Here is a 17,069-nt window from a genome sequence, read left to right as displayed (position 1 = left end):
AGCCAGAGATTCTGGGTGGGCTGGCTGCCAGGGTCACCAGTGGGCAGGCCTGGTGCCAGGGTCTGCTGTGAGGTCTGCCACTCACTTTGTCTCCCTTCCCCCGGGGAGAACTTGTGAGCCGTGGCGATCTCTGTTGGCACTGTACTCTGAGGGGTTTTATCCTTTTTAATGTATCTTCTTACCTTCCTGTGTTCACCCAGGTGCTGTAACCTCTCTCCTGGATTCCAGATCCGTCATGAAGGTATTTTCTTCCATGGACAGTTGTTAAATTAGTGCTTCTATGGAGATATTAGCATTGGAAGCTCCTGTTCTGCTATCCTGCTGATGTAACTCCTCAGCATTGTTTTTTAGGGGGGTGGTCTTCTTTTGATCAAAGATGCTTAGTCCCAGGCCCACTTCCAATACATGAGGTATTTAATCTGACTGCCTTTTTTTGAAGTTGTATGTTTATTCAAAAGATGGTTTATGAAAGAAAGCGATTTACTTCCATTTGTGCAAATCCTAATCTGGTAATTAATAATAGATGAGAAGGAGAGCCATTCTCTTTTGATTTAAAAATTTCAAATAATCTCTTTAATACTTAGATTCCATTTAAAAATTCCTCATTTTGTAAAACAAGTCACATTAAATGTTCTGCAGAATCATGCTTCCAAAGAATCTCTCGTTATGCTCCCACTCCCTTGTTTACCCCCACCTCAGTTTTTTTCCAGAGAAGGTTAAGGTCTAAAAATTATCATAAAGCAGTGATGTGGGTACTTTATTTTTCTGACACAACTCGGGCTACTTTGAATAATTTGTTGAAATGACCAGGCATATTTTATTTTAAAATATGTTCTTGTGTTATTGTGGGATAGACAGGAATCACAATTTATAGGGCATGCCCAATTGCATCAGACAAATTTGTATATCCCCTTTTCCCTTCCCTTCCCTTTTTCAACCCTGGAAGTAGCATTGCAGGATGTTTTAAAGTATGTCTAGTTAACAAAGTATAGACACTATCTGCATACATAACAAAGTATATATATATGTAGACATACATATATATATACATTTATTAAATATATATATATGGAGTATCTACAAAGTATATACATATAAATTTCCACTTCCAAAGGTTTTTTGCCCTTCTTAAACCTATTTGCCAATTCAGTATATTTCAATTGTTATGATTTTTAAGGGTATGTACCCTTTGTGATTTGATGCATAAAAATTGTACTGAATGAGTATTCTTGATCTTTCCCTGGGGATATTTAAACTAGGTCATTTTCCCTTTTGGCTTGTTATACAATGGAATTTACTAGATGCGTAAGTGGAATCTTTCATGCTTACCATTTTAAACTAGTATGAACAGTTAGGAACTTTTGTTGTTGGTGGCACTTACCTTTTTTAGTTTATGGTTTATTCATCTACCAAACTGATAGTAATATAAGTCTGGTGTGCTCATTTCAGAAAGGAGGCTTATACTTAAGAGCTTAACATGTATAATTTTTGAAACTATACAGGAAAGTATATTGGACTCCTCCTATCTTTTCTGTATCTCACATGAGAATAAAAGTTGACTCCTTGTTCTTTGCCATTTTGACCAAGTCTATTGCCGCAAAGAGAGGAAGAAAGCAATTTGTATCCTGCAGTAATCTAAAAAACAGCCTTTAATTATTTGTGCATTGATGTGTATCTAAAAATATAGTTATTGACATATTTAAAGGGAGTGTACAGGTAATAAAGAAAAAAATTCAAAGGAAAATTGATCTTTGAATCTACAGGCAGCTCTTGCTTCATAAGCAGCATTACATTCTTTCTCTACTTGGACAGCAAAGCTTTCTTATAATCATTAAAACAATCTGACTCAAGAGCCTGCTGATTTCTTTTTGTACTTTTTTATGTTTTTGAGTAGATTTTTAACAAGATTTCACTTCTGAAAAGGCTAGATTTCCCAATATTTCTCGTTACTCACTGCTATGTTTATTTTTAACCCAACTGAATATTAAAACTTCTATTACCTCTTATTATCTTTGAAATCTCATGACACTCAGCCCTCAGAACCAGAATAACAATTATCAAGGTATTTTTTACACCCAGAAAACTACTGAACAACATCAAGAATTTTCTCTCTTACTTTATAAAAGGAGGGATGCTAAAAATAATTGTGTATATGTGTGTGTGTATATATATATATATATATATATATATATGATCATGCCACAGTTTTAATTCATTCAACACTACTGTCAAATCTGTCCTGTTCGCCAGGCTCAAAATATAAGAACAACTGACAAATCAAAAGAGAAGCTCCTTTTCCCCACAGTAATTGTACACAAGGCAAATATGTTTCAGTACATTTGCACTTTTTAGAGTGAATAAAAATAGTCATATTAATGTTCCCAAAGATTGCCACAATAACTATTGATAAGCTGATTATAAAGAGAGTTAGTTTCTAGGTTTGAAATAGCTTGTCAATTGGTAGCAAGGAAAATACACAGAGAATAAATGAAAGACCCTAAAGATTTGTCAGTGGCCTGTCAATAATATATTCTTATCTTCAGGGTAATCATTTACTAAACATTAAAAAATTGATTTGTAGGAAGCTTCAGTGGGAGACTTTATTCTTCTCCATTCTTATTTTGTTCATAATTAAAATAAACATAGCCTTTCAGTCTTATAAACAAATAGCAGTTTCTGCTTTTCCCTCACACTTGCCTAAGGGCCCCTGTGCCATGCTTCAGAATACTGGAAGAAACATCAAAACAATGACTTGAGAAAAGAACTTTACCACACACTCTTAACTATTAATTCTGTATGGAACATCCTCAGGCATACAGGTATCCCTAGCTCAGAAACAGATGCCTCTCAGACAGGATTTCTAGCACTTCTGTGTAGATGCAGGTGACTTTGCGATAGTAGACTACCAAATAACCCCAGATCAAGTGAAGAAGTCTACCTCAGACTGATGATTGTGAAGAGAAAACTTAATTGTGCTAATATTTACTTTTTAAAATAAAACTTTTAGAACACTTGCTTTTCTTTCTTCTTGAGCTATCTTTAAATTATATTTAATTGCTCCTTAGAATTCATTACAAATTCTTAAAAATCTTAATATACAAATAAACTAATACATAATTGGAAAAAATTAAGAAAAATGATTTTGTAGAAATGAAAGGTACATTGACCCTGTTGACAGAACTGCTCAGAACAACATTTAAGTATTAGATAAAATGCCTTTAACGTGTCCTGTTGCTTTTTATTATAAGAAAGCTATTTGCATAGTTTTAATAATCTTATTTACTGAGGCATAATAAGTCCACTATTGAGGAACACAATGTATTTTTCTCATATGGAAATGATGCTACAATGTACTACTCCCTGGTACCTGTGCTATGACTTATGGATTCCCAGACTTGCAGGTAGGAAACAATGCCATTTTCTGGCAGGAAAGGAATCTTAGAGATCTTAGAGATAGAGACATACTTGTACACTAAAAGTATTGTGGGCAAAACTTAGTAGGGGTGCCTTGACTGTTTTCTGAACCCCAGCCTTGAAATACCTAATTATAAGGGCAATAAAAGTACTTCCAGCAAATAAAAGTGATTAACTTATGATCCTTGAAGCCTTACAAAGCCTCCAGAGAAAAATATCAAGCTCTTGTTTCATATGACTCTAGTTTTGTTACCCATATTAACAAGGAAATTTTAATTTATTAATCACCATTAAGTAAAATGAAACCACCCAAATAAACAAAACATCAAATTATTGTTACTGAATTAGAAAATAGCTAAATGAATACGTATGGTCAAACCTTCACTCCTTGTGAATGAAACTGACCAGAAACTGGGGCTGAGAAGCAAAAAGGATACCGTCCTGTTGCCATTTTGACTAATCCCCTCACGTAACAGAGAAAAAACAATTTGTATCCTCAGATAAAAAAGCAAAACACATTCTGAAGAGCACAAATTTCTAAACCAGTGAAGCCTGGAGCCCTTTATCTGAGTTACTAACTCCCTGACTTTTGAAATATTGATGACTGTAAATATATGATGACCTTTAATCCTCACAGATATGAAAATTAGGTGAGCAAACTGCTGTTTTCCCACCTTGAACAAACTGTACCTTTGGTGATATCTTTGTCTGTTTGTTTGTGTTTTAAGTACCTTTTGTGTTTTTGTTTTTTGGATAGCCATTTATTTTGATGTCATTTTTGTAAAACACTGCAAGAGAAAAAAATTACTTTTTTTTAATGCTTGTACCTCTTTGAGTTTTCCACAGAGGTCATATGCAGAGGGGCACAGTGTCACTTGCAGATGGAGCAGGAAACAAAAAGTTCTATTAGTACAACTAAAATGTTTTATTGTGAGTTCATTTTGTTTGGTTTTAGAAATCTGCCTTATACCTTCACACAGGATCATTAATCCTTACTTTTGGGTTTCCCGCTGAATTTGTTTCAGTAAAATTACTTGCTAAAAATAGATGCTTGGATCAAATAAGATCCTTAACAAATGTAAGGATGTCCTCAACTGTAATAAATATTCACTTTATGATCTTTGCTTCAAATCCCTTTTTCTTAACAGCCCAGTTTTCAATTGTCCAGGATGTATTTCCAAAATAACTTGTTTTGAGTCATATAGAAAGAGCCAGAAAGAAGAATGAGATATCAGACTATTTCATCATCCCTCATGCCCATTAAAATTTTTTAGGGTAACATTAGTATGATCTGGATTCAAAAGGGAAATTAAAACCTATCTTTTCATGGGAGGAAAGGATAATTTTGGGGACTACACTGCCTCTCAGTGGTTCATTTAATATTTATTTCAATTTCAAAATGTTTGATAAAATAAGAACATAAATTTTTCAGTAATAAAATTTTTCAGTATTTTGACTTCAAAGAGTTCCTACAAGTAATAGTAATGTAAATTCTTTTGTGTTCTGTGTGTGCATATTCCCACTGACTGACTACTCAGAAGTCATGATGCGTTATAGAAACAGTTTCATGGTTTGTTTTCCCTGAAGCAGGAATGAATGAATCTATATGCAAGAGAGGGATTGACATGATATGAAGGAGAAAGTCAAGCCAGGCTGAGTAGAGGGCATGATTAACTTGGAAAATCTCAGCTCTCTGAACATTCATTGCTCTGTGTGCAAGCACTACTAAATTGCTTTTTGATCTATATTTTGGTGTCCTAACAATGAACCACAAAATTAGAGGGCTGAAAGTTCCCTTTGAGACCCCTGCCTGTCAAGTTGGCTTAAATTCAACTGTGAGAGTCATAGGTGTAAATCTATGAACAGAGGACTATGCCAGGAACGTCTAAAAGGACAGAGGCAAATAAAGCTTGGTTCCCATCATCAAGGAATTCACTGATCATTATGACAGAGAATACTTCACTTTTATCCCCTTGACATTACCCAGTATTTGTTCATATTTGAATAATAAAAACTGTCAACTATTTCTCCTTTGTATAGTATGATTTTACAACTTGTTGAAAGATGTTATGCTAAAAATTGTGGCAAAGGGAAATTTTTTTTTTAAATCTATGGGGTTGCTTTATATTCAGTAAGGACCCACAGTGTGGTATTTAATTGAAGTTTTTAAGAAATGCATGGTGCTTAAATTGACTTATAATCTTAGAGGTATAAATGATTTATGATCTTATAGGCATAATTGATTCAAGAATCAGTTGTTAGAAGTTCCAAAACAGACTCAAATGAACTGGAAGCTTGCAAGCTAGTTGAAAGGATAATCTTCAAGTTTTTACAATTTCACTTTCATGAAAGTTCTAGAATTTAAGGAAACAAGATGTTGTGAAAGAGGAGTAAGAAAGAAGAAATGCACTGAACATTTACGTACTAAGTAAATTTCTTGGCACTCGGAATCAGTAGATTAAAAATAGATACATATTGGCAGAAGGCAGCCAGGGACCAGATATTTCTGCCCCTATCCTCTGTCACAGAACACAGAAAACCCCATGATAAGGGAAGAAAAAAATCAGAGGAGGAGGATCCTAATTTGATTGAGCAGTTACCCAAAAAAGAATGAGTTTAAGCAGCAAATTACTGAATTTTTCATCAATTAACAAGAACAAAAGTTCCCTTAATGGGTAATTTGCAAGGAAAAGAGCTAAGCGAAGTTTTATTACTGCGAACAGTTTTGTTTTTGAATATTTTAGACGTGTGCCATATATTTACTTCTCCATAAAATGCCTGGACTTTGGGAAGAAGAATCACCATATAAATCATCATTAAGGAAAAAAGCTAGATTACATCATAAAAAAACGCCAAAGTAGAAGACAAGAATTGAATAGGAGACAGAATCCTGGAGCTCCAAACGAAGGGGATCAGGATATTCCACTCTGAAAATACTGCCACTTTGCCATAAGGATTATTTTGAGCTGAAGGTAATTGAGAAACAGTAGATACAGGAAGAGGTCTCTTTCCTTCACCTATCGGCCAACAACAAGGCGTGTATTTCCCAGGAGAAGGGTGCTCTCTCTGTGCCAGGAAAAGAAGAGCACTCTTATCACTAGAAATGAGCAGGCTGCAGACATATCAGTCTGCCAAACAACCTTACTAAAATAACCTTTATCCTCCATTATATTTCCTAGTCATTTTGCCACAATTTATAAGCTCAAGATGCCCAAACCCCCTTTCCTTTGTTTAGTCACTTCTGAGGTAATCACACTCTGTTAAAATGCTATATAACCCTCTGAGTCTGATTCTTTGGACTTCTTTTTTCTGTGAAGCCCTTATGCACATAAAAATTAACGTCAATAAAAACTTGTATGCTTTTTCTCCTGTTAATCTATCTTTAGTCAGATTAATTTGCAGGCCCCAGACACAGAATATAAGAGAACAGAGGAGAGGTCTTTCTTCCCTCCACCAACATGCATGTATGAGAAGCAATAGAGAACTGGAATAGAACTAGGAGAGAATAGGGAGGAAACACGGATGTTTCTAGGGTTTTAGCAGAGCATCTCTCCTTTTATCTTGGATCGTGGATGTGTAGTATTTGCTACATTATTATTTTTTAATGTAGTATACATCGTATACTATCTTCTGAATGTTAATCATATTTCACTTATGAAATTGGGAAAGAATCACAGAATAGTAGAAAAATAGCAAAAATCTAAATTACGCTTTTAAAAAAATGAAGATAGCACCAGTTCACTGAGGAGGTCATTTAAAAAAGTCAAGTTTATTGAGGTGTAATTCATATACAAGAAAATGCATTTATTTTAAGTTCACAGTTCTACAAATGTTGACAAATATATGTATCAGTGCGACTACCACCATGATCAACAGAACATTTCTATGACCTTGAAAAGTTTCTTTGGGCCCTTTTTCAGTCAATCCTTGCTCATCTCCCCTGGCTGCACTTTTCCAGGGCTGCTCCCAGCTAATGACTAAGGAGAGTCAGGAGAGCTGTGTTTCCCCATTCCTGTAGAATGTAGGATTTGCCTAATGAGCAATTTTAGTTCAAGGAATGCCTCCTGACTAGGCTGAAACTTCCTTAGAACTTCTCTTCCTACTCAACTCCTCCTTTCCCTCTTCAGAGCTGTCAGACTTGCACTGTCATCTGCAAGCTGCCCCTACTTATTCCCAAGTCGTCTTCTTTATCCCTTACAGGCATTTTCCTCAATAAATCTCTTGTATATCTAATTCACTCTCAGCATCTGATTCTCCGAGGACCCAAACTACCACATTCACAATTTCCTTATCTATTCTCCTGTCAATAGAAGTTTGGATTATTTTCAGTATGACCAGTCATGCCCAAGTCTTGGTGAGGACAGGCATTTTCATTTCTCTTGGGAAATCTTAGGAGTGGAATTGCTGGATTATGTAAATGTTCAACTTTATAAAAAGCTGTCAGATGTGAAAGCTGTCTTTAAAGTGGTTGACTCATTTTACATTCCAAACATCAACATATGAGAGTTCCAGTTGCTCCATGTCCTTCCAGCATTTGGTATTGTCAGTCTTTTAGTTATTCTAAATGCATGGACTGTGGTATCTTATTGTGGTTTTAACTTACGCTATTTTGATTACTAGTGATGCTGCATTTCTATACTAGTTCTCTGGGACTGACACAAGCTAGGTGGCTTAAAACAATGGAGTGGCTTTACTGAGGAGTTCTGAGCAGCTAGCAGGACAGTTTTTAATTTACCCCCATTTTTCTTTATTCTTTATCTTACTGTTTCGATGTTGTGTAGACTAGAAATCTGAAATCAAGATGCAGACAGGGCCCTGTTCCCTCTGAAGACTCTAGGGGAGAATTCTTCTTTGCCTAGCTGGTGTTTGTCAGCAGTTCTTGGCATTCCTTCACCATAACCGTATCACTCCAGTATCTATCTGCCTCTAACTTCACAGGGCCTCCTCCCCTATGTGTCTGTATCTCTGCTTTCTCCTCTTATAAGAACAGTAGTCATTGAATTAGAGCCCATCCTAATCAAGTATGATGTCATTTTCATTTAACTAGGTCCTATTTCCAAATAAGGTCACCTTCTGCCATTTCAGGTAGAGATAGGGTGGGGAAGAGTAGTATTCAACTAAGTACAGCATCTTTTCATGCTTAATGGCTATTTATACATCATCTTCTGTGTCTATTCAAGTCTGTGGCCAGGCTTTTTAGTGGGATTATTTGTCTTCTAATTACTGAGTCATAGTTTCTTCTACATTTTGTATACCAGTCCTTTGTCAGTGATGGGTATTGCAAAGATTTCCTTTATTTTAAAGGAAAATAAGGCCACTAACCATTTTCACCTTTTAATTTTGAAGTATTATTAAACTCTGGAAAATTTCCCAAAAAAACAATACAGTGAATTGCTGTATACTACTGGAGAAATATAATTAGAAACAAAATCTCCCAACCCAGAAAGCATTTCCACAAAGGCAGAAGAGAAAGAAAATAGTTTTATTATTGAATAAGCATTGAGCCAGAATGGGATATGCATCACAGGCAATCAGCTAAAGAGTCTAAAAGGGACAAAGAAATCTCACCCTTTTATGTAGCCAAGCAGATAGAACTTTTTATACACATTTTCTTGAGATACATGATACCTAACCCTTAAAAGGATTTGACAGCACAATTTGTCACAAACAGTTCATCCTAAATGTACCTGGTACTTGGGTGAACATCTGTGTTAGCTTGTCAACTTTATTTCAAGGAAAAATAACTGTTTTATATCTTCATGACAGGAGGTGGTTTTGCAATGAGGTGCCCAGGGTGTCTGCAGCCACAGTTAGGCTCCCGCCCCTCTACTGAAATGGGGAGAGAAGGGCACTGGCACTGTCTTCCTTGATGATTACATCTCACAGAGACTGCCCCCAAGTCCTTGGTAATGCTATTTCTGGGCTATAAAGCTGGTATGAGTCTTATTTAGATTGTTAAAAGGTTTATACCCAACTGCATATTTTCTAAATCAAGTGCCCTGAAAGAAAAGGGGGGAGTCTCCATTTTGCACCAGGGAAAATCCCTTTTTTTTTTTTAACTTTATAAGCCTCCTTAAATATTATAAAGTAGCTTAACACAACAGCAGATATCTTCCCAGTGGATCCAGGAAATCGAGAGTAAGCACACAGGCTCTTCTTCTGGAGGACCTATCTATAAAGGAAGCTTGTGGGAAAAGAACAAGGCAGACCCAACCCAAAACACCAATATCCTAAATTGATCTATCGCCAAACAGCAGTGAGAAATTCCTAAGGAAATTGCAAAATCAGTAGTACAAGTTTGATAAGCTCCCCCTTTCAAGTCCATTTTAAGCCATTTTCCAATTCCCTGCAGTCCCTTTCCTCATGCTCTGGCTTTTTGCAATAATGACACATTGTCTCTCACCCGCCTTTCTTCCCTTCGTGGGTTGTTCAGAGTAGAGGACGGTCCTTTTACTGAGGAGTTCTGAGCAGCTAGCAGGACAGTTTTTAATTTATCCCATTTTTCTTTATTCTTTTTCTAGATTGTTCCAAAACTAAGTAGTCACTGTTGAGATTTGAGTAATAGTCTGTCTTAACCAGCCTCCCACGTTTTCCCTAACTTAAATTTGGATAGTCAACAGGAGAGTCAAGGCAAAGGTGGTTAGGCCCAGAGGGTAACTGTGATGTGCCCTTGCATCCATGCCAATGATTTTTGAGGTCTCAAAAAAGTGCTAATAGAAATCAATGGGGGATCTAGCCATCTTTTAGATAAATAGCTGCAACTTCTCCCAGCTCACTTTAGCAGAAAGGCAGTCATTAGTGACCCCTATGTCCCTAGATCTTCCATAGTGTATGGTGTGGTTGGGGAGGAGAAGATGGACAGCTGGCTTCCCTTGGCCACCCGGCTTCTTGATGTGGTGATTTCTGGAAGTGTCTCCTCCATCAGTGGACAATGTCTGCTGATTGCCTAATGTGGGAAATGCCCTCACTGGTCCAAAATTAAGTGGACATGGAAAGAAAGAGAAAAACAGAGACTTTAATGGTAGTCTTGAAAGATTGGGTGTCTACTGTTAGAAAAAGCATAGAAACTAAATGTGACTTACTCCCACTAGGGGGTTTAAACATTTAAACAGTAAGATATTGACAAAAAGCCCATGTGGTGAAGTACATGCCAGGAAGTTGCTCAAGCTGAGAGGAGGAAGGACATTGAGAAGGAATGGGCTGTGCTTGTTCAGGGAAAAAGAAGTTTTGAACCAGCTAATAAAATTAAGACAAATGTAAAAGAAAGCCTAATATGGATATAACTTGCTTAGACAATGTCCAGGAAAGAATGAACCCTGTACCTGTAGTACTCAACCAATGAGGAACCAGGGAAGGGACTCGTGTGCTAGGGAATCAATTGCTTGCTCCAACAACCCTAGTTGTACCTGCTTACCAGACACCCGATCTTGCAAGACAGCTATTAAAGCCTCACTCCGCTATTCTCATTGTTTCTGTGTCCACTTTTTAAGTTTGGACCAGTGAAGGTGTTTCTCACACCTTTTTGTATGCTTTAGCCATCACACCTCTCCCTGTGTGGGGCTATAAAGCAGACATGCTGCAAGGTACTGGAAATTTCTGTAGCCCACGCAAAGAGGCCTTTAAATGAATAATATCAGCTGGCGAGAGAGACATGTGAACTACTTGGGAGTCCTGGGTAGCTTCACAATGACATCAGTTTTGTTGGTGATCCATATAGGAAGATCTGGTTTTCCTTTCATTCAGACAAGAAAAATGTAAATTATATGGCACTTTGGTTTCCTTCCTGTGTTGACATTCATCAGCTTAACACCTTGTTCACTTGCCTTTTTCCAAGAGACTAGTGCAGCTACTTTCCATCCTGTCTCCTTTGCATGGAGCCACAACATTTTATCCACGTTTTCAGTTATACCCAGATCAGATGTCCTCATTGTGTCTACTTTCCCAGATATGTGATGTGTGGCTGAGAAGGGACTCCTGGAGCTGGACCTGAGCTAAGACACAGGTGGACTTGGAGCTAGGTCACCAGGCGCACCAACTTCTATTCCTTGGCAGGGCTCATAATATATTACTGGCTAAAGAAGTTGTGCCCACTTGTCCCTCTTTACAGGGAAACACATTCGTGAAGGGAACAGCTGCCTGAAAGATCATGGCCTCCCTCTTCCCCAGAGTTTGGGGCTGAGAGGGATAAAGAGATACAGGAGGACAGAGAGAGGAGGAGGGGAGGTCTGTGAAAGAGAAGTGCCTTTAAATCTCACAATTCTCCCATTTTCTCAGTTTTTTTCTTCTGGCTGTTCAAATCATTTACTTATTTATTTTTCTCAGGATGATTTTTCATCCCACAAATACCAGTAATTTATTTGCCTGGGATGAGGCCTAAAAAACCCAGCAAATACATTAACTTATCCAAATCAAAAGACCCATCCTTAGCCAACTGCAAGACTGGATTCTCATATACTCATTCCAAATGTAGCAGAAAGACTTTAGCTTTTTAAGAGAAAGACCTACAGGCAATATTCATGGTGTTTCATACTTCCCAACCACGTGGTGATCCTAACAGGATTGTAGAACCTGTATTACCCATGTTTAGTCCATAATAAAATCTTGAATTTGGAGCAAGTGTTACACCTGGATGGTATTCCAAAAGAGCAAGAACCAGAAGGAGACTTCTATAATTTAAGGCCTATGTCCTGACTGTGTGTGGCCAGGAACCTTCAGTCTGTCTGCTCAACTCAGGAACTCCCAGATATCCAGTCCCAGTCACCAGAATCATTATGAGAATGTAACTCAAAAAAAAATTTCCTAACCCAGAAAACCTCTCCACAACAGTACAAGAGAACAAACAGTTTGATTATTGACTAAGCATTAAACCACCATGTGATGTTTTATAGATAATCTGATAAAGGGGTTACAAAGAAATCTCATCTAGACACAACCTGTTATATACATGTTCTCAGGATAAACATAACTAGTCCTCAAGTAAGAGGACTTGACAGTACCATTTGTCACACACTTTAACCTGAATTTACCTGTAATTGGGACGAGATCTGTGTTAGCCAATTGACTTTATCCAAAGGAAAAAAGAAATACTCATATCTTTATGACAGAATGTATTTTTTGATCTAGGTGCATGTAGACATTAAGCTTCTACCCTCCTATAGAGCCTGGAAGATAGGGACCCTTGATTACATTTCACAGGGATCCTTCCAGGTCTTTGATATTTCAAGTTTCCTATGTATCTCACTCTTTCCCACATACACATGAGCATACATAATTGAATACATTACTGCTCTTATTTAACAAATAATCTGTCCTCTGTCAGATCAAGAATAAGAAAAATCAAAGTTTTTATTTTACCTTCACTTATTCCTTCTTCTATGCTCTTTCTAATGTAGAACTGAGTTTCTAATATTTATTATTGTCCTCCTTAAAGAACCTCTTTCAGCATTTCTTGTAAAGCAGGTTTTTGGCAACAAATTCCCTCAATTTTTGTTTGCAAAAGTATTTTTCTCAATGTACAGGATTCTAAGCTGGTGTTTTTTCCTCTAAACACTGTAAATATTTTATTTTACATCCAGCCTTGCCATTTGCTAGCTGTGTAAATTTGTTCAATAAGACTTTCAGGACTTCACTTTCCTTATCTTTAAAGTAGAGGGGTTATATAATTTCTAATACTCTGTAAAGTCTTACCAAGGTAACAAAGAATTATGACTTGCTACTGTCCACAGAATTTTTTGAAGTTCCCATATTTGAGGGTACTCTGCAATGGCATATCAAAAATGCTAAAAAGCTTGGGCAGAAATAGTAAGAGGGACTTTGCATCCATGACAAAAAGTATAGAAAACATGTCATTTTTCTAGTTTCTTTTCTTTTACGGTAAGAAACATATTAGTAAAAATAGAAAATGAGCTTTTCAGTAGTGTGGTAATGCAATGATTTTTTAAAAGCGAAATTGGACAAAATGAAAAAATGAAAGGAAAGGAAATTATTGGGAATACGCCTTCTAACAAAATAAAGCTAAATTATAAAATCTATTATTTTTCAGATAATAACATTCAACTAAGCAATAATTATTCCACGTAAAATGAAAGTTGCCAGTATAGTGATTTTTTAATGAAATTACTATTATTCTGAAACTATATATTTGACATTTCTCTGAGGACAACAGTAATGCACTACTTCATGCTGTAATTCAGGACACCTTTATTTGGAATTAATATTTATAAAATATATTTAAAAATTTCCCTTGCTTATTTTTCTAACGTTTCTTATTTCTTTGTTACGTGCATTTACCATGTTCATTTTTTGGTCTATTTGTTTTCTTTTCTGACAAGTCATCTTGCTTTTGAAAACATAAATCTTATAATTGAGTATTTAGGTAACAGACAATGTCATAGAGCCAGGAAAAATTATGTCATTTTTGGGAAAAGAAAGTTACCACATTTAGATTCTCAGAAGGGAAGCGTAGAGCCAGATATAAATTAGATGGTTAAAAGTGTTATAAACCTTTCTGGAACCATTAAGGGGAGCTTGCAATTAGAACTACCACCATCTGCAGGGAGACCTTCGTGTCCGCATCCCTCCCCATGAGGCTGCTGCCTCACAAACTGTACCCGTGTCATTAACCCCTGACCAGGTAAAATGTTGCTGCTGCCTCTTCATGCCACTACTGATCCTCCATTCTCATTGCTGTGAGTGGAAAAAAAAGTTTGATGTCTTCCTGTGCTGTCTACAAGATTTAAAGCTACTTTTAATCAATGAAATGATTGCAGACTCATCCTCATACTGCTCTCTCCAAATTATGCAAACACTGCTTTTGAGGAAATAACGGTTCAGTTGTCCGTAAGCAACTGGAGTTCTTCTCTTTGAGGGCTGGTCTCAGACAAAGCATTTCCTGAATTGCTACAAGAACTTAACTGTAGTACCAGTTACAAAGAGCACAACTGCTTCCTCTCTAAATGAGGTCAGACATGACATGTTCTCGAAAGGACACAGATTTCACTACATCCTTTCCACGTGAACAGTGGCCACTCACGGTTTACCAAGTAACTCTGAAAGCTTTGGCCACCTCAGATGACCTTGCACACTAGGCAGCATTGTTTGGGGATAGTTGCAAATAAATGTGCTTTGCATGTATATCCAGAGAAAAGGAATTCTCACCATTTCAGCAAACTGGCTTCAGTTTGGCACAGGAAGGAACAGCAGTGGTCTAAAACACAATGGGAACAAAGGTACTTCGGCTTGATCCTGTCTTTTCTTGCTAACTTCTTCTAATTGTAGTCTGATACTGCTTCTAGGTTCCTTTGGCTTAAAGTTCGGGATTTTCTTCAATTCCTACTAGAATAAAAGTCTGCTTATATTTTTCCCCAACACTAACAAAGATTAGATCAAATACCTAATCCATCTTTAATTCAGTATGATTTGGCAAGGGGGGAAATTGAGCACACGGGTTTGTACGCTTCTGAACTAGCAGAGTGTGGGTGGAGTCTCTTTGGCCTCTCCCAGCTTATGTATTCACTGTGAGTTTCTTCTCAATAGATTCTGAAATTGAAATTGATGGTGGACCCTCTTGGTTCAGTAAATCACCTACCTGAGGATGCCTGGGGAGAGATGTGGAGCCTGGAGAAATCTTCCGTCAGAAAACAGTCTTTGCTCATTTCCAGTTAAACTTGTGGCACACCTACCACTTTGGGAGAACATTGTGGAGGTGGTAAGATTTCATTTCCTCATCTGAGGTGCCTCTTGGATTTCACTTTGTCGCTTCCTTTGGAATTAGACAGCAGTTGTGCTGAGACTTTGACCCAAACACACATTCTCCAGATGCTGAGCATTTTACTTGGACTGGCAGCAGGTATATGTTTGCCCAGAATCTGTTGTTGAGATGCTGATCTGTACCTGAAACTGGAGATTAATGTCAGAGTCCTTCCCGCAGTCTGCAGGACCAGTGGGAGAATAAAAGGGAAATGTGTGGGGACTCTCCTTTCCCAGTAGCTAAAGGTAAGCCTTTCTGAGTGAAATTCAATTGGCATGTGCATAATATATTAGAAATTATTTAGCTTCCATGATCATATTATTTTACTATATTATTGTGTATACTTTAAAATATTCATTATATACACATATATTCAGTTTTAAATCTACAAAATTAGTTTAGCATTAAAGTTATTTTTTATGTACATGAAGGATATCAAAATTATGAAAATATTAATAAGCATACTGATTTTTGTAAGTTTATGTCACAGCATATCTATGTTTGGCATGGAATTTCCAGTTTTGTATTTGTAACCTTTGGCTCAGTATTGTAGCTTTTATAGGTGCAGGGTGATCCTGAAATACAAAAGTAAAATTGAGAAATAAGCTTTCATTTGGTTAATGCACAATTTGTACTTATTTGCCATCTCACTGAGAAAATCAGGAGAGATGTTCCATTTCTGACATATGATATGGCATGAAAACTAATTGGCCAAGGGAGACATAGTCCCATACAACAGGGGAAATTTCAGTGTATGCCTATGGAATCAAAATACGTTTGTTTCCTGGGATACCTTACTTCCTGAAAAGTATAGAAGGGTTATAGCTACAGTGAGCCAACATTTGGAAGATACAGGTATTCATTTCCAGGACTTACTCATCATAGGATATCCTCTTTGTTGACCAATGAGTCACAGTTACAGAACTTGACATTCTCTTGTCAATATGATTTCAAAATAACCTTGTTTGTCAAAATATTTCAAAATGTGGGAGTTCAGGTTACACAAGACCAGATAGAAAGTAGACTCCATGAACGTTTAACATTCATACCATTTTCATTTACACCTAAGCCCAGAATGAGAGATAAGTACATTATTAGTCTAGGTAAGAATTTATAAATATATGATGTATACATATAGCTTATCATTTAGTAGATTGTAACCCCAAAATTATATTGTAATTTCTTGGAGTATCATAGAAATATGGAATTAATCTTGGCCAAACTAGGTTTAACTCAAAGCTGTAACAGTTATTATTTGGGAAAAGTATTTATTTTCATTATTATTTGATTGAACTATAGCTGATAGAAAATATATTAGTTTTAAGTATACAATAGTTATATATTTTATTAATTTCCTCAACCAAAGTGTCCATCAATAGATGGTTAAAGAAGATGTGGTACATATACACAATAGAACATTTTTCAGCTATAAAAAAGAAATCCTGCCATGTGTGACAACACAGATGGACCTCAAGGGTATTATGTGAAGTAAAATAAGTCAGGTGACGAAAGACAAATACCAATTAATTTCACTTATATGTGGAATCTAAAAACAAAATTATTTTTATGACCTTATATCCTGCATCTGTAAAATAAAGATAATTGTGTCTCTAGTTTACTAGTTTTTTGTATTATCTTTGGTGTTTGTATTAGGATAATGTTGACTGCATAAGCTGAGTTTGGAAGTGTTCCCTCTTGTTATGGGTTGAATTGTGTCTTCCCCAAGTTCATCCATTGAAGGTCTAATTCAGAGTACTTCAGAATGTGGCCTTACTTGAAGATTTTTAGAGGTACTCAAGTTAAAGTGAGGCCAAGTGGGTTAGTGGGGACCTAAGCTGACAGGCGTCCTTATAAAAAGGGGACATTTGTATATGGGATATACACACAGAGGTAAGAGAATGTGAAG

At 36.6% G+C, this 17,069-nt stretch overlaps 1 long non-coding RNA gene across 4 annotated transcripts in view; it reads left to right on the top strand.

Annotated features, from left to right (window-relative positions):
* The window catches only part of LOC118970490 (uncharacterized), a 200,721-nt gene extending 183,937 nt beyond the window's left edge, over positions 1 to 16,784 (top strand). For all 4 annotated transcript variants that reach the window (XR_012129443.1, XR_012129440.1, XR_012129441.1 and 1 more), the window contains 2 exons: positions 201 to 241; positions 14,950 to 16,784. This is a non-coding gene — a long non-coding RNA (uncharacterized lncRNA). The remainder of the gene's footprint in view (positions 1 to 200; positions 242 to 14,949) is intronic.
* Positions 16,785 to 17,069: the final 285 nt, after the last annotated feature.

Source organism: Manis javanica, chromosome 3 (assembly GCF_040802235.1).
Source record: "Manis javanica isolate MJ-LG chromosome 3, MJ_LKY, whole genome shotgun sequence".
In the NCBI taxonomy this organism is placed as follows: domain Eukaryota; kingdom Metazoa; phylum Chordata; class Mammalia; order Pholidota; family Manidae; genus Manis; species Manis javanica.
This window is presented reverse-complemented; position numbering and strand designations above follow the sequence as displayed.